The sequence below is a fragment of the Pongo pygmaeus genome, chromosome 5 (assembly GCF_028885625.2).
Source record: "Pongo pygmaeus isolate AG05252 chromosome 5, NHGRI_mPonPyg2-v2.0_pri, whole genome shotgun sequence".
In the NCBI taxonomy this organism is placed as follows: Eukaryota; Metazoa; Chordata; class Mammalia; order Primates; family Hominidae; genus Pongo; species Pongo pygmaeus.
Genome location: NC_072378.2, coordinates 116,238,198 through 116,263,672, shown reverse-complemented (window position 1 = coordinate 116,263,672; position 25,475 = coordinate 116,238,198). Strand labels below are relative to the sequence as shown.

The window sequence follows — 25,475 nt, the reverse complement described above, 5'->3', positions numbered from 1 at the left end:
ATCACATTACCTGACTTTGAACTATACTATAAGGCCATAATCACCAAAACAGCACAGTACTGGTATAAAAATGGACACACAGACCAATGGAACAGAATAGAGAACCCAGAAATAAAGCCAAATACTTATAGCCTACTGATCTTCGACAAAGCAAACAAAAACATAAAGTGGAGAAAGGATACCCTATTCAACAAATGGTGCTGGGACAACTGACATGTAGAAGAATGAAATGGATCCTCATCTCTCACTTTATATAAAAATCAACTTAAGATGGATGAAAGACTTAAATCTAAGACCCAAAACCATAAAAATTCTAGAAGAGCACATTGGAAAAACCCTTCTAGACACTGGCTTATGCAAAGACTTCATGATCAAGAACTCAAAAGCAAATGCAACAAAAACAAAGATAAATAGATGGGACTTAATTAAAGTAAAATGCTTATATACAGCAAAAAATATAATCAGAAGAGTAAACAGACAACCCACAGAGTGGGGAAAAAAAATCTTTACAATCTATACATCCAACAAAGGAGTAATATCTAGACTCTACAAGGAACTCAAACACATCAGCAAGAAAAAAAACAAACAATCACATCAAAAAGTGGGCTAAGGACATGAAGAGACAATTCTAAAAAGAAGATATACAAATGGTCAACAAACATATAACAAAATGCTCAACATCACTAGTGATCAGGGAAATGCAAACCAAAACCATAATGTGATACCACCTTACTCCTGCGACAATGGCCATAATCAAAAAATAAAAAAAAATAGATGTTGGTGTGGATGTGGTGAAAAGGGAACACTTTTCCACTGTTGGTGGGTATGTAAACTAGTACAACCACTATGGAAAACAGTGTGAAGATTCCTTAAAAAATTAAAAGTAGATCTACCATTTGATCCAGCAATCCTGCTCCTGAGTATCTACCCAGAGGAAAAGAAGTCATTATACAAAAAAGATACTTACACACACATTTATAGCAGCACAATTTGCAACTGCTAAAATGTGGAACCAGCCCAAATGTCCACCAATCAAACAGTGGATAAAGAAAAAGAAAATGTGATACACACACACATACACACACACACACACACACATTCCCCATGGAATACTACTCAGCCACAAAAAGAAATGAAATAATGGCATTTGTAGCAACCTGGATGAAATTGGAGGTTCTATGTGTAGTAACTGAGGAATGGAAAACCAATGTTCTCACTCGTAAGTGGCACCTAAGCTATGAAGACACAAAGGCATAAGAATAATACACTGGACTTTGGGGACTTGGAGGAAAGGGTGGGAGCGGGTGAGGGATAAAAGACTGTACACTGGGTATAGTGCACACTGCTCAGGCGATGGGTGCACCAAAATCTCAGAAATCACCACCAAAGAACTTATTCATGTAACTACCATCAACTGTTTCCCAAAAACCTATTGAAATAGAAAAATGAATAAATAAAATTTTGGTTGGAATTGCACTGAATTTATATAATTAATTTGAAGAGATGGCACCTTTAAAATATTGTCTTCCACCAGGAACATAATATAGCTCCCATTTATTTAGGTCTTCAGTTATTTCTCTCAATCTTGTACAGTTTTTTTTTGCACAGAAAGCTTGCAATAGGTTTTGTTAATTTATCCCTAGGTACTTGTATTTTGTAATACTATTGCAAATGGCATTTCTTTAACATTTAGTTTCCAATTGATTGTGTTGGGATCTGGATATATAACTGATTTTTATGTAATGAAAAAAGTGGTGACAATAAGCCTTCTTGTCTTATTCTCAGTGTCAAAGAGAATACTTTAGCCAAGAGCGTGAAGCTTTGGAGATATCCTATAATGGGATTAAAGAAGTTCTTTTCTATTCCTAGTTTCCTATGGTTTTTATTATGAATAGATGCTAGGTTTTATTAATTGGGTTTTTCTGCATCCACTGAAATAATCATAAATTATTTGCTAATATCATAAATTAAACTGATAATTCCAATGTTCGTTTTGCAACTTTTTATATATTCTGAATTTGCTAATATTTCTGCAAGATTTCTGTAAGATCCCTTTGTATCTATATTACATTGTATTCTTATTATAGTAATTTACCTAATGTTTACTATATTTATTTATCTGATATTCCTGTTCAGTTTTTCATTCTTATGGAAATTTTCAGACACATATAACAGTAGAGAGGTGAGTATAACAAACTGCTATACTCATCACTTGACTTCAATAATTATTAATCTTTTCATCTATATATATATCTCCTGTACCTGTGTTAGGTTGTCTTAAAGTAAATTCAAGATACCATACGATTTCATCCCAAAATACCTTTAAGTATATATATCTAAATGATAAGACTTCTTATTAAGCTACATGACACCTGAAAAATATAACAATAATTCTTTACCATCATCATATACCAGTTAGTGTTGAAAATGTCACCAGCATCTCCCAAATAGTTTTTTAAAAATTGGTTTGGTTGACTGAAAATACAGGACTCACAAATTGCATTTGGTTGATACGTCACTTAAATGTCCTTTAGCCTACAGTTCTCCTTCATTCTTTTTTCTTTCCATTTATTCACTGATGAAATTGGGTCATTCCCCCCATAGAACTTCCCTCATTCTGGATTCTGCTTATTGCCTTTCTACAGTGTCAACTAACTTGGTACTGTAGTTCCTATGAACTGGTAATTACAGAGGTTTAATACAATCTGGGTTTGATATTTTGGCAAGACAGTTTTATAGGGAATGTATTTCTTATTGCATCACATCATGAGGCACAAAATGGCTGAATGTTTCTTTCTTTGTGATAAGATTGAGCAATAAGTTCAGGTGTTATCAGTCTTCTCCATTCATGAAGTTTCACTTAAGTTTTAGCAGTTTTAGCAGCCATTAATGATCACTACCTATGTCCATTATTTCATTAGGGATTATAAAGTGTGACATATCAATTCTATCATTCCATTTTCATTTTTTAAAAGCTGGAATTCTTCTATAAAGAGAAACTGTCCTGCATCAACTAGTTACCTTGCGTTAGAATTTGTAAAAGAGAAATAAGATAATTGTTTCATTCTTTCCTTTTATAATTTTCAGAGTTGGTTCTCTTGCATCCTCTAAACGTTGAAAAATGAGAAATAACACACTTTTAAGAAAACATTTAAAGTAAAATGAATCTTTTACTTATATACTATCTCTATAATTAAAATAATATATGCCCTTAATAATTTAAAATAAAAAATGTAAACACTTATCCTTTGGGGATAAATTCCTCTCAATTAGATCATTATAAATTCAACACAGTTATATAGAACATCATGGTATTTTGCAATAAAAAAACAAGATTTAATTGTAACAATAAACTTCTTAGTATTTTATGCAGCTAGAACTAAAATTATCCACATTATCTACACTGTTCTGAAATTCTAATAAATGTGAACTTGCTTCAGAGGGATCACTGGCTAACAAATCCTTTAGGATGAGAGTGATTTTCATGACATCAAGAATCTTCGTAGCATTATGTATATTCTTGTGCCTTTCCAAAAGAAATAAGATTACTCTAAGTTATCCTCAGTATGCCTGAACCAAACCAGGACATCAAAGATAGGTGTATGTCTCAATCAAACCAGAATCTTATAATTTATTGAGTTCATCACTGAAGCTGATTTAGATTCCTGTCATCAAAGTGCCAAATGCTTGTTCAAAACCCGTTATTCTTTTTGATAACATTGGGAATGATGAAAACAATTTAATTTCAGTAGGTTAATTTTTAAAAAGGTCTTTGTGGTTTTGATTTGCGTCTCCCTGATCATTAGTGACGTTGAGCATTTTGTCATATGTTTGTCGGGCATTTGCATATCTTCTTTAGAGAATTGTCTATTCGGGTTCTTAGCCCACTTTTTGATAGGATTGTTTTTTTCCTGCTGATTTGTTTGAATTCCTTGTAGATTCTAGACATTAGTCCTTTGTCAGATGTATGAAAAGGAACGAATGCTAAAACCCCAATTCTCTGAAGAAAGTATTAACATCTGATCAGAATAAGAATGTAAATCCTCCTGCCATTATGGAGTTTTCAGAATTCTTCATTTTAATGTAATATTAATAAGATAAGGAGTATTTTCACATTAATATTGAAAAATACACTGGAAGAATATCTACTATATGTTATTTAATATTTTTAAGCTAGAATTCTTCTATAAAGAGAAACAAATAAATTGATATCCCCACCCTTACAATGACACTTCCTGAAGCTAAATATCTCTACTTACGTTAAATAAATAAGAAGAAAAAACAGCATGAACATATCTAATTTTACAAATTTACTTTGACTATTTTAGGGCCAAGAAATTACCATTTGTATAACTATGAAGATGAGGATACAATAATCTTTTCTTTCTACTGTTCACTGTCTTTGTGCCTTCAGACTCATAAGTAAAGAAAAATTAAAGGGCTGGAAATGTATATCGAGTAAAAGAAATTTTGCTTAAAGCAAGAAGATTTTTATAAGGCAAACACTGAAATAGCAAATTTACTGGGAATTGGGGGCTTTTTCTGGTTTTCACCTAAGTCAATTAATCCATGAGTTCCCCTCCCCTTCTGAGATGCTCACATTTTGGGGGGCATCAATCAAGAGGTTTTATTATTACGGGAAACTGCTCTATATTTCTGGAAGTACAATAACATTTTGGACTATTCAGTAAAATTGCCTTTACCAAAACTATAGTTATTTGCACTGAGTTTGAAAAGTTCATTCTTCAGAGTAAAAGGTGGGAACACTTGGTAATTTGGCTTTCACATACCAGCTGACACTAGTTATGACTTCTTTAACAACAAATGACTGGAAGTAGGTTAGTTTTCTGCTTCATTGCAGTAATCTCTTTTAATAAACTGGTCCAGGTTTTGACCACTCAATTTAGGATTCTTATACCTGACCATAAAACATAGAGATGTTTACAGATTCTTTCTATCGCCTTTATGAATCAAGAAAGGCTGACTTCAAGTTAAAGAGTTCAGAAAGGTGTCCTAGGGCTTATGGCCATACCACTCTGAACGCGCCCAATCTCACCTGATCTCAGAAGCGAAGCAGGGTCGGGCCTGGTTAGTACTTGGATGGGAGAAAGGTCCCCTAGGTATGATCCTCAGCTTGTGGGTTTCAAGCAAACATGAAGGGTTTCAAGCAAATTAACTTTCACTTAGATCACATAAATTTAGACCCAGTCCCACTAGTACACACACACACACACACACACACATGCGCGCGCACACACACACACACTTTTCTCTTTGTAAAGTTATGAAAGCTAGACATACAGGGTAAAACAATTCCACAAAGTAAACTCCTTGATGCTGCAGTGAAAGGTAGTGGTATTTTTATACTGACTATGAAATTAACCTCCAATCTCTAAGGAGTTAAATGTATTCTAGCAAAAGTACAGCAAAAAGTCCATTTCCTTTCCAACCTCCCTGCCCTTCCAGTAGGCATTTCGGACCTGTTACCTAAAGTTTATCAGCAGAAAATAAACAAATGGGATGCTTTAATACCCTTTCACATGGTTATGATTTAGAATGTCAGAAAACATTTTAGAATATTATTATTTAATTACTTAGATTATTTAGTAATAAACTGTAAGAGAGCTGATGGTATTTTGATACATTATCTCTTATTTCCACGAATTTTTAGATAAATTCCTTTAACTAAAAAGTATAAGAGCACTGGAAAACACAGGGCTTGAATGCAACTGTTAATATTTTACTTCTAAATACATTTTATCATGTAATTTTATTTGCTTAAACTATATTTTACATTTAGTACTTAGTGGCTTACATTTAAGTAGAAAATTTATATCATTAAAGAGAAGAAAGCTCATGAATATATTTTTACCCATTTTGCAATGAAACAGATGGAAGCCATTTCCAACATTTAGAGTGGTGAGTTTCAATCACAAAAATAATAAAGTCTAGATTTTATAGTGGCGCCTGCCTTTGGATATATTCTATCAAGTTTTTTCTTTAAAGCCTATAACGCCCATGAATAAAAACACAGTTAATTGAAAAGTATGTCATGAATGTTATAAACAGTCAAGGGAAACAGCAAAGAAACATAATCTATGAGACTAAACTTAATTATTTGTATTGAGAATTTGTTGGAAATGAAAAGCTCAAGTAACAAAAGACTTAATTTTTATAGTCGTATGCGTCAAATCACTCTATGAGACACTAGTATTTATATTGAAACCGGTCCACATATTATAACAGAAACTATACTGTAAATCAAAACTTCAGATTTTAGTTGTAGTTCTCTGGACATTTTGTAGCATATATGTGCCCTAGTATTCAATTCAGTAAGATAAAGAACTGTATTAAAATTATATCTTAAGTTCTTATAAACTTTCTAAAATTACATGGGGCAAGAAAAGGGCCCCTTTCATATCTTGGCCCAGATGCTGCACTTGGAGAAGTGAGAAGATCACAGGACAGTCAGCCAGGCAAGAAGAAAATAGACTTGGGATGTATCTGTCCCTCTAGGGGGAACAACAAATCCTCCTAGCCCACAGTGCTTCGGTGCTACCTTCTTCCTCAGACTCTTCATGCTAATGAAACAAAAGGCTTAAGTAGCTGGAGGAAGAGCAGCAAGTCCAATAGGCACCATAAAGGACAATATGTGGTTGGGAAAAAGGTGGAAGAAAAACTCTATTACGGGCACAAGACTGCTTTGGGCCTAAGATCCTATACCATTACCAAGTAGATGGTACTGTGTTTGATATCTTTCAGTATTTTTTGGAGAATTCCTACTGCTCTAAGAGGGGCAGAAAAGTTCTGCTAATGTCAGTTGCTAGTAAAGGCAGTATTCAACTGTCACAGGGAGGAGAACCAGTAAAGCAGAAAATATCCCCAACACCCTGGTGTACATGGCTTCTCTAAGGCTGAGACTGAGCCAGAAAAGAGAACTATACCCTGCCTCCAGCCTCAACAGAAGCAAACCACATAATGCTAAGCAACAGCAGTCTTCTGCTAGGGGAAGAGCAAGAGTGTGGTGCTATACCCTCTCTGTGGTACATGCATGCAGGGACAGCTGAAAGATTAGCTGGAGCAGTAATCCTGAGGAAAACTTAGCCAGCACAGCATCCCTAAGCACTAGGCAACAACACTCTAGCACTAGAAGAATTTGAAGCCTATGGTCTACCATAGGTAGCAAAACCCAAATCCAGCTAAGCTGCTGACTAGACTGATTCAACCTCACACAATTACAGCCTAGTAGAAGAGGCAAGTCCATTTTGAGGTGTAAATACTGTTTGCCTCAGTGCCTAATGTTCACACAATGTCCAGCATTCAATCAAAAATTATAAATCTCATATACAAAACAAACAAACAAGAAACCCCCAAACAACCGAGTGCTAAGAGACAAGTTAATCAATAGACACAGACTCACAGATGATTTGTACATTGGAATTATCAGACAGGGACTTAAAAATGACTAAGATTGAACTGTTGAAGGATCTAGTGAAAAGGATAAACAACATGAATGAGTAGATAGGATATTTCAGTAGATAAATTAAAACTATGGAAATATTAAAAGTTTTAAAAGACAGTATCTGAGATGAGGAAGATTACTTTGGTGTGTTCATCAGCTTCTGACATAACTAAGGAAATATCAGTGAACTTGAACAGTAGTCAATAGAATTTACCTAAACTGAAACACAAAGAGAAAAAAACTGTGTCGGGGGAGAAGGAACACGGCATCCACAAACCGTAAGACATTATCAAATGGTCCAGCATACTCATAATTGGGGTCCCAGAGAAAGAGGAGAGACAATGGAGCAGAAGAAATATTTGAAGAGATAGTGACCAATAATTTTTCAAAAAATAATGAAGGATATCAAACACAGATCCAATAAGTTCAGTGAGATAAATACTCCCCCTACTTCAAAATCTACCACATCATAGTCAAACTATTAAAAAGCAAATATAAAAGCGAAATCATGAAGGTAGCTAGAGAGAAAAAATGTGAGTAATATAAAATAACTGCTTTTCTAAAACTAACCTATAGTGTCAGAAATCAGATCATTAGTTTTCTTGGGTGGGAGGTAGGAGATGGGGAGGACTGCCTCCAAAGAAACTTTCTGGAAATGCTCTGTATCCTGATTGGAATGGCAATTATACAAATGTATATATGAGTCAGAATACATCAAACTCTCTACAAAATATACATATTTTATTGTATATAAATTATATCTCAAGAAAATTAAATTTCTGAAGTTAATAAACCTAATTCCTTAATTTTTAAAACAATGAGTAGATAATCCTGTTCATGGAAATATTCTATATCCCTTACTAATGATTATTATGGTCATTCAATAACCTAATCCTTAAGAAAAGGAGACAAAATGGTTTATTATAAAACATGACTTTTTAGATGTATCTTTAATACTACAAGAAACCCTTGCTATCCTAAAATGGCTTATGTAGTGTTTGTAGGGAACTATTAATAATCCCATTAGGTTGAATTAGCCATGCTTTATGGTACCAGCAGATTGCAAAGCAAGTGGTAGAATTGCAGACTGAGTCCTTCAAAATGGAGTATGATGAAAGCAAAATACAAATTCAAAAAAGTTATGAGAGCTAGAAAGGAGAGAAAACAAGTACCTGTATAAAAATCCAAGACGTCTTTAAAAAATCTTACTGAATATAGTAAAGGGAAAGTGCCTGAATTCTCTATTCTACCTAATCTTCACACAGGTTTTTATTTATTTATTTATTTATTTATTTTATTTATTTATTTATTTATTTATTATTATTATTGTTATACTTTAGGTTTTATGGTACATGTGCGCAGTATGCAGGTAAGTTACATATGTATACATGTGGCATGCTGGTTCTTTTTCATTACTTTTATCATGAAACAAAACAAGAATAGGAAATATTTTACTCACTTAACATTGGAACTCTAAATTTTATATTCAGTGGTGAAAAATACATTTAGTCTAGTCATGAGCATAATTTAAGTTGGTTATTTCATTAAACATGTATATCGTCTTTTCCTTCAGGAGTGAGGGGAAGAATTAACACTGCTGAACAGACCTATTAGTAGGGTCAGAACAGTATGTCTATGATATTTCTTACAGAAGATTTCCAAATAAATATATTTTTTTCTACTTCAGGCAGGGGAATTTAACACCTACTCCCCACTCTTGAGAGTGGGCTGGACTTAGTGACTTGCTTTCAAAAAACAGAGCATGCAAAGGGGAATCAGAGTAACTTTACAGTAGAGAAACATGGCAAATGCTATGTTGGTCAGGTAATCAAGGTTAACATTAGCAGTGATGTCATGTTGACAGCATGTACCCCTGATATGATGTGATAAAACTAATTCTTCACTTCTGTGAAGTGAACCCAAAACTGCAGTCTAGTCATGGAAAACCATCAGACAAAAGCCAAATGGAGGGACATTTTATAAAATACATGGCTAGCACTCCAAGTGAGAAATTGTCACAGACCAGAAAAGACTAATTCAATGTGATGATTAAATGCAATGTGGTATCCTGAGTGGGATTATGGGACAGGAAAAGGACATTAGTATAAAAACTGGTAGAAGCTAAATGAAGTCTGGTGGTTAGTTAATAGGAATGTGCCAATGTTGGTTTCTTAGATGTGACAAAGGTACCACAATAATGTAAGATGTGAACATCAGGGTGATATTCAGGATCACTCTATATTGTCTTTATCATTTTTCTATACATTGAGGGATTATTCCAAAACAAAGTGTACAAGACAACCAAAAAAAAAATAAATAAATTACAAAAATAATATGTGCAGGAAAAGAGGAGCCCAAGGAAATTTTCTGAGCTGGGTCTGATTTTTACCACAGTTCACAGCTCCTCATACCCTGAGAAGCATACTCACCCTCGCTCAGCTTTAGTGTTGCTGTTGCTCAGCAGGAACCCTCTACATGAAGTGAATGAAGCTCTCTGCTCTAAAGGGACTGACAGGCTGCCTACCTCTCTCATTATACCATTGGAGGATTCTGTTCTGTTGTCCAAAAATCATACAGCTGGAAGGAACCTTCAGTGTTTTCCCACCCCAGATGGGAGAAGGTATTTCAACTTCAGATTGTTAAAGAGTAAATGTTCTAATTTATTTTTTTATCATATTTTTCTAAGTTTTAAATTTTGCAGCCCTTAAAAATAAAACGTGGAGCGGCTCCATGCGTATTTCAAGTTGAGTGGTAAGGAGTAGCCACCGACACAGTTATAGTTTACACCTTAGATGAACACTGCCAGGGGCTGCGGTTTAGACACATACAATGTTTTTAGCTATCATTTTTAGTATATTGTGTTTAATTTATCTCCATAATGGATCATCACAAATTTTGAACTTTAAAAGTTATAGAAGAATATAAAAATGATAATTCCATAGGTTCTCTCCAAAATAATATCTGTGAATTGCATTCCTCTGATCAAATTTCTTATGTAAAAAAATTAAGATATCTCAAGATATAAATATAATTTTATCCTAATTGGTTATCCATACCTGCAATGTGAAATTGTAGAAAAGAGGCTGCAAAAAGAATCCTGAAACATCCTATCTTATCATTTGGAAACCAAATAAAAACAAGGAGAGTAGATTTTCCTAAAGGTCAGATTTCAAGAATTCCAAACATCCAGATGTGAAAACAGTTTTGACTATTTTTGATGCCTGAATACATAAAAAAATATAATAAATATTTCAAAATTTCTCAGGAAATAATCTTTTCTTATGTAATTAAATAATATATGTTATCTGCTATACAGAGAAAATGTAAACATTTTCCTTACAAAGTATATATGTTACTAAGGTGTGGCCAGGTGCGGTGGCTGGCTGAGGTGGGTGGATCAGGAGGTCAGGAGATTGAAACCATCCTGGCCAACATGGTGAAACCCTGTCTCTACTCAAAATAGAAAAATTGGCTGGGCTTGGTGGCATGCGCCTGTAGTCCCAGCTACTCAGCAGGCTGAGGCAGGAGAATTGCCTGAACCTGGGAGGTAGAGGTTGCAGTGAGCCAAGATTGTGGCACTGCACTCCAGCCTGAGCGACAGAACGAGACTCCATCTCAAAAAAAAAAAAAAAAAAAAAAAAAAAACAGTTACTAAGGGGTTATACTAAAATGAACTTGATAATCCAATCTTTAATAATATACTTATCTAATATAACCTTAAACCTTAAACTTAAAACCACTTATTATATAGTATGTAAAAGTGAAAAAAATAATTTTCAATCTTTCTATGAGGAAATCATGAGATTGTATCACTTAGGAAAGGGTTTACAAATTTACAACAGGTTAGGAAATGCTCAACTACTTCAGTCATCTTGACTTACAGATGGAAAAAATACTGAAACCGAAGACGTGTGGATGGAAGTGACAGTGTTTTCTCTACCCTCCTCTTAATCTTTCTACAACATAATTTCTCTTTTAAGATGTGGCGGCTGTCATACAGCTGGCTATCCATCAATAAAATCCTAACCACTAAGCAAAGTAGGTCAGAAAACTCTCTCACTCTTGGACTTAAACTTCCCTGTATATAGAAAACAAATTTAAAGACAACTCTTTAAGTACCTCTTTAATATCAAAACACTAAATTTACAAATTGCACATTCATGAAAATGGTTGTACCAAGGCTTCTCTCTGTACCCCAAGTGCTCAACACAGCTCCACTGTTCTTACCATGGGAGAAAACCTTAAAAACTCAGCATTCTGGAATAATCTTTAAATTCAAAAGTAGAATAGAAACAGCAGAGAAAAGTATAGGGGATACCAAAGAGAGAATTCAGCCAAGTCAAATATAGAATACACTGTCTTCCTGCTTTTCCTACCTAAACCACATTATTGCCCTATTCTTAGTTCCCCCAAAAAGGTAGGCTCTCAAGTTATATGACATATGGTTTAAACAAGTATTTTGTAAGTACCAGTCTGAAATCTGATTATTATTACGATGATAATAATCATCTTTACCACCACTAACACTTGCACAGCCTGGCTTGTTTTATAAAGTATATTCCAAATTTCGGACAAATAGATTAAAAATGGCCTTTTAGAACAGTGTCTATTTATAATTCCTGGTCTCAAAATCCACAAAATAATGCTTTTCTAGTCAAAGCAAAAACCACATATTTATTTGATTTTATAATGTATTCTTCATAAAATAATAATCTTGGCAATTAACAAATAACTTAAGTGATTAAAACATTAAAATATGTAAAAGGTAGTGGTGACAATAATATTAGTGGGTCATTTAACCTTCCATATTTTCATTTATTCAACAATCACTTATGGAACACCTACTATGGATCAAGTGTTATGTTGGGGATTAAAAAAAAAAAAAGATGACTTCTAAGGATATTACAGGCCAGTAAAAACAGAGAGATATGTGAATCATCAAGTCCAATGAAGAGGCGTGGTAGGGTGGTAACAGGCTAAATAAAATGAGACCACAGAGGAGGAATGGGCAGGTCAATTACAGAATGAGGTTTGACAGGCTAGATGTCAGGATAAGCCTTAAGGAAGGAGGTGACCTTAAGCTGCAGTTTGAAAGATAAGTTGGCCCTGACAGATAATGAGGATAGGCTACATGGCAGATGGGAGTGAGAACTGCAAGATCTTCTAAGGCGATCAACTGAAGGTACTATGCAGTGTTTCCAGTTGATTTCAGAGGTACTTCCTAGTACCAGCAAGCAAGCAGTTTGCTAAGGCTGAATTTTGGGGTAGGGAGGTATAGCAACGGCCAGGGCTATGTATGCTATGCTAAGAAACATGGCCTTATCCACAAATAGTTCTTAAGAGTTTCTGAATATAGACCCTATTTAGAATTTAAAAGTGACTAAAACAAACAAACAAACCCAACAGCTAAGGTGCACTGATTACTTATTATGAGTCAGGTACTTTATGTTCACTTCTGATTTAGTTATATATCCACAAAAACCCTAAAATAAGAACTATTTCTATGAGAAAATGGTGGCTATGAACCTCGTACTTTCCCTGTTGGAAAAAATAAATGGTGGCTAGATAATCTGCCTACAAGTACACCAACTACGTGGCAAATAGACTTCAAATTCAGTTTAACTTAAGTCTGTACTCTATGAACCCTTTCTTTTGAATGAAAAAAAAAAGTATACATATATACACCACAATTATCTTCTTAATCAGGTCACACCCCTCAATCACTGGTGGGGACACAAGATAATCTCCTTTCATTCCATATCATCCCCTAGCTACGACTCCTTTTGTCTCTCCACTTCACAGCAAAACCAATAGAATGTTTACATAAAGACACTGGCCATATCCACTTCCTAATTTCTCCTTATCCTTCTACACTTGTTTTCCTACTGAAGAAAAGAGGAATTCGCTATGGACAATGTCACTTATGGCTCCATATTGCTAATCCCATGGCCAATTAACTGTCCTTCTATTACCCAATGGCTCAACAGGTGACTAATTCTTTTTGTTAGTTCTAGGAAACCCCTCTCCCCTATTTCTGTTGTTTTCCTTTCTTCCTTATCTGCCCTTCTTCTCAACTCCTCTTCTGCCCTAAGGAACTATAAATGCTGGACTATCACTTGCTCAATCTGAGTTTTTCTTCCTTTCATAAATACCATCTTTACACACTTTTAATCAATAGGTTTTTATTGATAGTCCTCTGAACTCCAACTGTCTGTCCAATTGTCCACACATCTCCTCTAGGACATCACATGGGTATCTCAAACCCAAGAGGTCCAAAATAGAACTCTTCATTCCTCATGTTTTATCCATTTGTTAAAATTTCTCAATAAAAAATAAAGCTTAGCAGAGAGCAGGTACTACAGGCTACCCCATAGCTAAAGAGCTCATGCAATGCTGCATATAGTTGATCAGTATGCAAAATGAATAGCTAAAATCCTCAAAAGCCTTGTTAAGATATATATTTTCCCACCATATAGTCTTTCATACAGAACTTACGGCACCTATCATGACATTCTGGCTAATCATTATGCTTACTGAACTTACAGAAGTGGCAATATAGTAAGCATAGACACAAAATATTATAACAGTCATAAACTGGAAACTGTAACAAGTTTTCATTTTTTAAATGTTATGGAAATTGGTCTCTTGCTTCTGACAGTGGAGAACTATGCCATTTGAACAAATTGTCTTCTGAGGATAACTAGAAAAGTTAAATAAACTTTAAAAAATATCTGCTTAATAGCAGTGAAGAACCAAAAAGTCAATGAAGATTTAAGAGGTCAAGTTGAGGAAAAGAGAAACCCAGAAAGCTGAGCCTGGAATCTGGGGTTTCTGCCTGGAATTAGCAGTAACACCAACTTCAAGAAAAGTAAAGGAGAGCCTAAGAAGCCACAATCTTCAAGAGGCTTGGAGGACAAAAAATGGAGGCCAGTGCCTGCCAAGGTTGGGTAGAGGCTAATAAACTCTCCATGGTTTATTAGAAGTTAATGAGCTCTCCAGGTTGACCCAAAAGGCTATACTATAGAAAGAAGTGTGAACCAGATATAATACAGCTCTCAATGGCCTGAAGCACAACTTCACATCACCTCAATCTCTAAAAATTGATGACAGGTGATCCAGGAGTGCTACAGCCCTAGCTGCCTGCCAGAAGCAAACATAAGTTCTCCTTGTAGAAAGTTATCCTAGATCTCAACATTTTTCTCTGTAGAAAAGTACTCTCTGTAGAAAGCAATCCAGACCTCAACATTTTTCTATAAAATTAAAAAAATACAATAGCTGGTATCAATAAAAATTATCAGATACTCAAGGAGACAATATAATATAAAAACAAAACAAACAAACAAACAAAAAAAGGGGAAAAATACACAACAGAACCAGATTCACAGCAGCTCCTATGGCATGAAGACAGACTGAACCAAATCCACAGAAGCTCCTATGGTATAAAGACAGACTTGAAAACTATAAATAATAAATTCAGGAAGCTCTAAAATAAAATCAAGATTTTGTCAGAGAACTGAAAAATAGAAAAAGAACTAAATGGAATTCTAGAACTGAAAAATACAGTAACCAAAATTAAAAGCTCAATGGATAGGTTTATAAGCAGATTAGACACAGTTGAAGAGAGAATTAGAAAAATGGTTAGAAATGAGATTAAAAGAAAACAGAACAAAAGGCAGACAAGAAAAGAGAATAGAGAAGAGGTGAAAGATCATAAATGATCAGTAAAAATATCTTCTAAAATATGAATAACTGAAATCCCAGAAAGAGAGAAAAGAGAAAAGGAGCAGAACAATATTTTTAGAGATAATGGCTCAGAATTTTCCAAAACAAACCAACAGTGTTAAGTGAACATCTGAGAAGCCCTCCAAGGAGAATTAAAAAAAAAAAAAAAAAGACACCAAGGTACATCATAAATCAAAGATGAAAAACCAAAGACAAAGAGAAATTAGTAATTAGTAATCTCAGCAAAACAGATTATCCTTTAAAGAACAATTATACTGATAACTGAATTTTCAACATAAACAATAGAAACTAGACTATAGTGCAGAAAATAACCATTAACCTAGACCTCCATTAAAAATATTCTTTAAGAATGACAGTGAAATAAAAAAATTTTCAGAAAATAAATATCCAATACACAGATATGATTGTTTAGCTCTAATGTTACACTTCATTTGAGCTAAATAATCATATCTATTCATAACAATTTGAGGGCTATGCAAGGTAATTATCCAACAGCGGCCATGGGCATTGACTTTTCTAGGAAAGTCTACTTCCCAAGTCACTGAGCCCAAACATTGCCTATAAACAATTCAAATGAATTAAAAACTAAGGGAGGGTAGAAGGGTAAGAAAAGAAGGAAGTAAAGAATGCCTGTCAATTTATAAAATATTGCAATTTTATCAAATGAAATCAGTACAATTAACTGATGTCTAAATGATGCATATTTTTTGCCTTAGAAAGTTCTATTTGGGCTGGACATGGTGGCTCACACCTGTAATCCCAGCACTTTGGGAGGTTAAGGCAGGCAGATCACGAGGTCAGGAGATTGAGACCATCCTGGCTAACATGGTGAAACACTGTCTCTACTAAAAATACAAAAAATTAGCCGGGAGTGGTGGCGCGCACCTGTAGTCCCAATTACTTGGGAGGCTGAGGCAGGAGATTCGCTGGAACCTGGGAGGTGGAAGTTGCAGTGAGCTGAGATTGTGCCACTGCACTCCAGCCTGGCGACAGAACAAGACTCCGTCTCAAAAAAAAAAAAAAATTCTTCTATTTGAACTAATTTTACAAACACCTTTTAAGTACAAAGTATGTCACTTTTATATCTGATGCATTTGGTTGCACATATACAAATCATCAGTGATAAAAGATAATTCTAAGGATATCACATGCTCTGAATAGTTTTAAGTGTGACTTAATTTTCTTGGGGGCAAAAATTTATAAACCATCTTTATAAGTCCTATAGTAGGCCTAACATGCAACTCTGTACAGAGTAGGCTCCCCAAAACAATTAATAAAGACAAGAAAGGCAAGATACTTCCTTGGCTCAATTCCTTGGCTCAATTCTGAATAACAAAAAATTATTCTCATTTCAAGGTCAGATTTCAGACATTTCAGAATTTCAGTCCTTTTGTCTTTAAATAGAAACCACTGTGATGAAGTTTACATCAGGGAACCATTTTTATCTCTTACATAATTTAAGTAACTACTAGATAAAAGATGAAAGGTCTCTGAAACTTTAGTAGAAATTTCTCATGGATTTAGATAAATAACTGAATTAACTTTTGAAATACACTACTGACTTGGTTTTAAGAGTGTTTTATATCAGCATGTAGAAAAGGATGTCAGCATCCTTTTCACCCTCAGTGAAAACCTCGAGGGAAATATCTGGGAAACTGGGTAAATGGAGATTGATCCCAGGAGTTTCTCACTCTCTGATGGCCCAACACTCAGTCTCTAGCAATTCATCACAATTACTAGTCAAATATCCACTATTCCCAATACCATTTACAGAAGACAAAATCCTTCTTCCATTGTGATTTCTTAGCACCTTTGCTGAAGATTAGTTGATCCATTCCTTTATGTTTTTAATTAGAACTGAATATCCAACCACCATGTATCAAAATTGTTGGTTAGGAGGAATCTGGATGGCTGACTAGGGATTTTGGATGTCAGTTATCTTCAGAGAGAAGATCAAAGACATAGGTGAATGGTCATGATCTGAATGGAAAGCTTAGGGAAGATGGCCAGGATCTGTTGGAGACCCCACTGGTTGATGTGGGGTTGCAGAAATGCAAAGCAGCAAGAGTCTGGCAGAGATTGACTCCCGAGAACCTCTGAATCCTGCATAAAGGGTAGGTTGGGGTGTTTCTCTTCTCCCTTCACCCCTGCAATAAGCTGCTGACTGCCAAATTGTCAGGGAGCCTTTCTGCCTTCATGACCCCAGGCAATGCTGTCAGTGCGGATTTAGGATCTTCCTGGGGACAGAGCACAGAGTGGCTAGCTGGTGCAGGTATCCCCTCATTCCCCTCAAGCCTGAGCTGAAAGAGCAGACACCATACTGGTTGTACATTAATTGTGGGCTACTACCCTGCATGGGGAATCTCAGCCCGAGTTGCTGCAATCACCAGTACCCTGAAAACACAGCCCAGAACCTGCTCAGACTTGACAACCACAGGGGACCAGCAGGTCCCTGGGGAGCTGTGGGATTTCCAGAGATTTAGCCCTAAGCAAAGGCTGCACCTAGAAGAGGGGAAAGTGCGGCCCACTAAGAACCCCCTTGGGACAAAGGAAATGCAGGTACAAACTGATCACTGAATGGGGTGGTACTGGTGGTTGGCAACAGATGTAGAGGGGGGTCATCTCCTGCTCCCTCAGTCCACTGTTGTGAATGTAGGAGAGGCATTTTTCAAATTAACCCAGTCAGACGAAAATAGAAAAGAGAATTTTAACAAATGAACAAATCCTTTGTAAAATACAGGACTATGTGAAGTCACCAAATCTATAATTTATAGGTATTCCTGAGAAAGAAGAAGAAAAAGTAAGCAATTTGGAAAACATATTGGTGGAAAGAATTCAGGAAAATTTCCCTGATCTTGTTAGAGATATAGAAATCCACGTAGACGAAATCCAGAACAACAGTGAGATATGATATAAGGTGAACATCACCAAGGTATATAGTCATCAGACTATCCAAGATCAATGCTAAAGAAAAAATCTCAAATGCAGCTAGAAAAAAGGATCAAATCACCTATAAAGGAAATCCTATCAGATGAACAGCAGATTTCTTAGCAGAAACCGACAAGCCAGAAGAGACAGGGATCTAGTTTTAGACTTCTTAGAGAAAAATAATGCCAGCCAATAATTTTTTTTTTTTTCTTAGACAGAGTCTTGCTCTGTCACCTAGACTGGAGTGCAGTGGCGCAATCTCAGCTCACTGCAAGCTCCGCCTCCCAGGTTCACACCATTCTCCTGCCCCAGCCTCCCGAGTAGCTGGGACCACAGGCGCCCACCACCACGTCTGCTAATTTTTTGTATTTTATTTATTTATTTTTTTAGTAGAGACAGGGTTTCACCCTGTTAGCCAGGATGGTCTCAATCTCCTGACCTTGTGATCTGCCTGCCTCGGCCTCCCAAAGTGTGTATCTTTTTAAACTAAGCTTCATAAATGAAGCAGAAATAAAGTATTTCCCAAACAAACAAATGCTAAGGAAATTTGTCAACACTAGACCAGTACACCAAAAATGCTAAAAGGAAACAAAAAGATGATACTTGCTACCACAAAAGCACACGTAAGTACAAAGTTCACACATCCTATAAAATAATTACATAATTGAGGCTACAAAGCAACTAGCTAACAATATTAGGAAAGGAACAAAACCTCACATATGCATATTAACTTTGAACATAAATACTTAAAAGAGATAGATTAGCAAATTGGGTAAGAAAAACAAGATTCAACCATCTGCTGCCTAAAAGAGACCCACATAATGTATAAAGACATACACAAGCTCAAAGTAAAGGGGTGGAGAAAGATATATCATGCAAATGGAGAACAAAAAAGACCAAGGGTTGCTATTCTTATGTCAGATAAAATAGACTTTAAACAAACAAGAGCAAAAAAAGACAAAGAAGGGTATGATACATGATAAAGACTTCAACTCAACAAGAAGATTTAACTATCCTAAATATATACATTACCCAATACCAGAGCACCCAGATTTATAAAAGAAGTACTACTACACCCAAGAAAATAAAATAAAAAGCCATACAATAATAGTGGGAAACTTCAACATCCCAGAGAAAACACCAAACAGATCACTGAAGGAGACAACTATCAAAGAAACTTGACTCAAAATGGGTTCTGCCAAATGGATACACATCTAAAGAACATTCTACCCAACAACCAAAGAATATACATTTTTCTCATCTGTGCATGGAACTTTCTTTAAAATTGACAATATGCTTGGTCACAAAGCACATTTCAATAGATTTTTAAAAATCAAAATAATATCAGGTATCTTCTCAGACTATAGCAGAATAAAATTAGAAATGAATGCTGAAAGGAACTCTCAAAACCACATACGTACATGGAAACCAAACAACTTGCTCTTGAATGACTTTAACAAAATTGAGGCAGAAATAAAAAAAAATGGAAACAAATGAATATAGACATGTAACATATCAAATCTAGGATACAACAAAAGCAGTGTTAAGAGGAAAGTTCATAGTACTAAACTCATAAATCAAAAAGATAGATCTCAAATTCGCAACCAAATGATGTACCTGACAAACTAGAAAAACAAGAACGAACCAAACCCAAAACTAGCAGAAGAAAAGAAATAAAGATCAGAGCACAACTAAATGCAATTGAGACTAAAATATCACACAAGGGATCAACAAAGCCAAAAGTTGGTTATTTAAGAAGATAAACAAAAATGGATAGACTACTAACTAGATTAAACAAGAAAAAGAGAGGACTCAAATAAGCACAATCAGAAATGATAAAGATAACATTAAAATTGATACCACAGAAATACAAAAGATCATCAGAAACTACTATGAACATCTCTATGCACACAAACTAGAAAACTTACAGGAAACAAATAAATTTCCAGAAACATACAACCTCCCAGACTGAACCAGGGGGAAATTAAAATCCTGAACAGACCAATAACAACAAATTATAAAATTGAATCAGTAATAAAAGATCTACCAACCAAAACAAACAAACAACAACAACAAAAAACCCAGGACCAGAGGAATTCACAGCCAAATTGTACCATATGTACAAAGAAGAGCTGGTATCAATATTACTAAAATATATATATATATATATATATATATATATTTTTTTTTTTTTTTTTTTGAGACAGAGTCTCGCTCTGTCTCCCAGGCTGGAGTGCAGTGGCACGATCTCGGCTCACTGCAAGCTCCACCTCCTGGGTTCATGCCATTCTCCTGCCTCAGCCTCCTGAGTAGCTGGGACTACAGGCACCTGCGGCCACGCCCGGCTAATTTTTTGTATATTTAGTAGAGACGGAGTTTCACCATGTTAGCTAGGATGGTCTCGATCTCCTGACCTCATGATCTGCCCGCCTCGGCCTCCCAAAGTGCTGGGATTACAGGCGCTCTGAGCCACTGCACCCGGCCTAAAAATATATATTTTTTAAATTGATGAGGAGGAATTCCTCCTAAACTCATTCTATGAAACTAGTATCACCCTAATAACAAGATCTGGCAAGGATAACACAAAAACAGAAAACTATGGGCCAATAACCCTGATGAACGTAGATGCAAAAGTCCTCAACAAAATACTAGCAAACTGAATCCAACAGCACATCAAAAAGATAATTCATCATGATCAAGTGGGTTTTATTCTGGGAACACAAGGATGGTTCAACACATGCAAATCAATAAATGTGATTCACCACATAAACAGAATTAAAAACAAAAATCACATGATCATCTCAATATGCAGAAAAAACATGCAATAAAATCCAACATCTCTTCTTGATAAAAATTCTAAATAAACTAGGCATTAAAGGAACATAACTGAAAATACTAAGAACCATATTTGACAAACCCACAGCCCACATCATACTTACAGGGAAAAATTGAAAGCATTTCCTTTAGGAACTGGACCAAGACAAGGATGCGCACTTTCACCACTCCTATTCAACATAGTAATTCTAGCTAGAGCAATCAGGCAGGAGAAAGAAATTAAAGGCATCCAAATCGGAAAAGTGGAAGTCAAATTATCTCTGTTCACTGCGGACATAATCTTACATTTAAAAAACCCAAATGATTCCTCCAAAAGACTCCTAGACCTGATCAATAACTTTGCTAAAGTTTCAGGATACAAAATTAACACACCATAATCAGTTGCATTTCTGTACACCAACAATGGTCAAGCAGAATATCAAATAAAAAACTCAGTCCCATTTACAATAGCCATACAAAAACATAAACTATCTAGGAATACATTCAAGATGGTGAAAGACTTCTACAAAGCAGAATTATGAAACAATGAAACTGTAGATGACACAAACAAATGGAAAAACATCCCTTGCTCATGGGCAGGAAGAATCAATGTCATTAAAATGACTATACTGCCCAAAGCAATCTAGAAAGTCAATGCAACTTCCTATTAAATTACCAATGTTATATTTCACAGAATTAGAAAAAACAATTATAAAATTCATATGGAACCAAAAAGTGCCTTAATAGCCAAAGCAATCCTAAGCAAAAAGAATAAAGCTGCAAGCATTACATAACCTGACTTCAGACTACACTACAAGTCTAATGTAACCAAAACAGCATGCTACCGGTACAAAAATAGACACATAGATCAATGGAGCAGAATAGAGAACCCAGAAATAAAGCCACAAACCTGATCTTCAACGAAGTCAACAAAAATCAACAATGGGGAAAGGATACCCTACTCAATAAATAGTGCTGGGAAAGCTGGCTATCTATATACGGAAGAATAAAACTGGACCCCTATTTCTTACCATATACAAAAATTAACTGAAGATAGATTAAAGGCTTCAATGTAAGACCTCAAACTATAAATATTATACTAGAAGAAAATCTAGGGGAAACTCTTCTGGACATTGGCCTAGGCAAAAAATTTATGACTAAGACCTCAACAACAAATGCAACAAAACCAAAAGTAGACAAATGGGACTTCATTAAAGAGTTTTTCTGCACAGGAAAAGAAATAATCAACAGAGCAAATAGACAATATACAGAATGGGAGAAAATATTTGCAAACTATGAATCTGACAAAGGACTAATATCCAAAATTTGTAAAGAAGTTAAATCAAAAAGAAAAAAAACCACAAAAATTTCATTAAAAAGTAGACAAAGGGATATGAACAGACACTTCTCAAAATAAGACATACAAGTGACTAACAAACTTATGGAAAATGCTCAACATCACTAATCATCAGAGAAATGCAAATTAAAACCACAGTGAGATGCCATCTCATACTAGTCAGAATAGCTATTATGAAAAAAGCCAATAGATAGCAGATGTTGGAGAGGATGTGGAGAAAAGGAAATGCATATACACTGTTGGTGGAAATGTAAATTAGTTAAACACTTTTGGAAAACATTATGGGCATTTCTCAAATAACTAAAAGTAGAACTACCCTTTGATCCAGCAACCCCACCACTATGTATATACATAAAGGAAAATAAATCATTTTATCAAAAAGATACCTGTACTTATATATTTATTGAGCACTATTCACAATAGCAAAGTCATGGAATTGACCTAAGTGTCCATCAAAAGTTGATTGGAATAAAAAAAATGTGGTATATATACACTGTGGAATACTACACAGCCATAAAAAGTAATGAAATTGTGTCCTTTGCAACAACATGGATAGAGCTGGAGGCCATGATCTTAAGTGAAATAACTCAGAAACAAATAAACAAATATCGCATGTTCTCACATAGAAGTGAAGTACACATGGACATAAAGATGGAAATAATAGATACTGGGGACTCCAAAAGGTGGGGGCTGGGGGAAAGCACATGTTGAAAAGTTACCTATTTGGTACAGTGTTCACTATTTGGGTAATGGGTTCACTAGAAACCCAAAACTCACAATTATGCAATATACCCCCGTTAACAAACCTGCACATATATCCCTTGAATTTAACAGAAAAGGGGAAAAAGATGACAGCAGTGTTGTGTGTGCTGCAGGGAGCATAAAGAAAATTACAGGCTATAGATTCAGCAAGTTGGCAAATTATTCACATGACATCCAGAATACCCGACAGATAGTTATAATGGTGAAAAAAGTCTGCAACATTTAAGACATTATATAATGCATGGTACATTTTAACTCAGAGGCAATAAAGAACAAAGGAATGGGTAGAAAATGAATAATCACACATGTGTAAATTGTCAAATAATTAGGATAAAGCATGTGAATTAAAAAATAGAAATAATGACTTGAAAGTGTCTTTTTTCTCTTTACGGAAAAAGAAAGTTATGCTTCTCTGGTTTTTGATAAGAATAAACATACAGTGAAGTCAATTTTTAAAAGGAGTAATGCAGAATAAAAATCCATAAAACTACCAAAAAAAAGTCACATAATTGTATACTTAAAAAAACAAAAAACAAAAAACAAAAAACACTGCTCCCAGAGCAATGGCATAAGAAGACTATCGCAAGGACAAAAAACCAAACACCGCTTGTTCTCACTCATAGATGGGAACTGAACAATGAGAACACATGGACACAGGAAGGGGAACATCACACTCTGGGGACTGTTGTGGAGTGGGGGGAGTGGGGAGGGATAGCATTGGGAGATATACCTAATGCTAAATGGCGAGTTAACGGGTGCAGCACACCAGCATGGCACATGTATACATATGTAACTAACCTGCACATTGTGCACATGTACCCTAAAACTTAAAGTATAATAATAATAATAATAAAAAAAATAAAATAAATCTGGATTAAAAAAAAAAAAAGAAGACATCCTTCTGTGGAATTCCATAACATTGCTAGTTAGTAAGTAGACAGGAAGTAATTTCCCTAATAAAATGTATGTATCATTTAGATTTATTAATTAAAACTACTGAAGAACTTGTATTTGAGCTATTCTAATGCAAGCATTCATGCCAAGGTGTCATTCCATTCTTGCATTTACACATGGGATCAAATAAATGAAATCCCCCAATCCCCATCTGCGTCTCAAAAAAGTCACTGACTGCTGGAAAACAACAGATATTCTCTCCTGGAAACGAATCAGAAGGCAAAGCATCATTTGGTAGCCAGCATATGATTCAGCAGAGCTTTGTATAAAAGTATAAAGTTCAAAAGCAACCCCAAAAAAGCTCGGGAAGTAGTGGACTGTTTTTACCCCTCCTGGGATCACCACTGACAGCATCCATGAAGTTCTGACAGAAGAACACACCAGGATGACAAAGTAGTGACTTTTAAAGAGCAGCCAACAACAAGCATATAGGGAATCTCTCAGCAAATACAGGTAGGAGAAATTCAAACGTGTGACAATAGGTTTATGTAACCAATAATGTGACTAGATGAAAAACAGGGCAAAAATACTGGCTGTGACTATTTAAATAATTTCTCTGAAGAGACAAAATGTATTTAAAGAAAATGATACTTCCTTCTGTGTCTCATAATATTGCTAAGTTTTTATCTTCTTGTCTTCACTAAGCAAAGGTTAAATAAAAAGTAAATCATTTATAAACTGAATACTTTTTTTTTTCTGGATTTGAAGAGAAGCTTGAGTAGGAGATTTAAACAGAAGGAGGAAAGCATCCATGTAGATGCACAGGACTAACAAGAAAGCTATTGTTTGAAATGCCATGTATCTTCACTGAGGTAGCACACTAAACTACTCCCAGATCTACACTCACTTGTGATACTAAACATCTCCCAACAATGACAGATAACCAGTATTGTCAATTGTAGATTTATTTGTAATAAAAACTGTAGTAATTTGAACTCATTATATTAATACCTATTGAAACTAGAAAGTTCTTGCAGTTCAGAGAAATTGACTTTTTGGGAGCTCAAGCTGCCAATATGTGACGCTTTTTCTTTTTAAAAAGGGGAAATGTCAAATGATGAGAGGAAAAAACTGGAAAGAGAAGTACTAAAAGATTTAATTGGAAAATATGCTGTTCATTTTTCTGGATGTTCCTGTAACACGTGTGAGACATTTTATTTCTGTACTTTAATGATATTATTACTAGCCTAAAAGACGTACAATACAAGGGATGAGAGGCTTTCAGAAGGATCCTGAATAGGTGAGTCAGGTCAGCCGGGTGGTCTTATTATCAGTTTTTGATTTCCCCGTTAGAGTCTGTTTGAAGTGAAGTGCCTTTCATCTTTCCACCCACTCTCACCATTTCAACATTCTAATTTAGTTCAACTGTTTTTATTCTGTTTTGTTAAAAAACGAGCCCAAATTCGGGGAAGGCAGGGAGACACCCTCTCTTGTGGTTTCATGTAATTTTTTGTT

At 35.2% G+C, this 25,475-nt stretch overlaps 2 protein-coding genes across 6 annotated transcripts in view; one reads left to right on the top strand and one right to left on the bottom strand.

The window, feature by feature from the left end:
* The window catches only part of NT5DC1 (5'-nucleotidase domain containing 1), a 138,806-nt gene that overhangs the window by 56,210 nt on the left and 57,121 nt on the right, over positions 1-25,475 (bottom strand). The gene's annotated exons all lie outside the window — the stretch shown is intronic.
* COL10A1 (collagen type X alpha 1 chain) overlaps positions 1-25,475 on the top strand; it is a 95,650-nt gene that overhangs the window by 31,282 nt on the left and 38,893 nt on the right. Inside the window, exon 1 of one of the 2 annotated variants that reach the window (XM_054491770.2) lies at positions 20,340-24,473. The exons of the other annotated variant lie outside the window; for it this stretch is intronic. The gene's annotated coding sequence lies outside the window, so the exon portion shown is untranslated. Of the gene's footprint in view, positions 1-20,339; positions 24,474-25,475 lie in introns of those variants that run through there. 2 annotated transcript variants of the gene reach the window in all.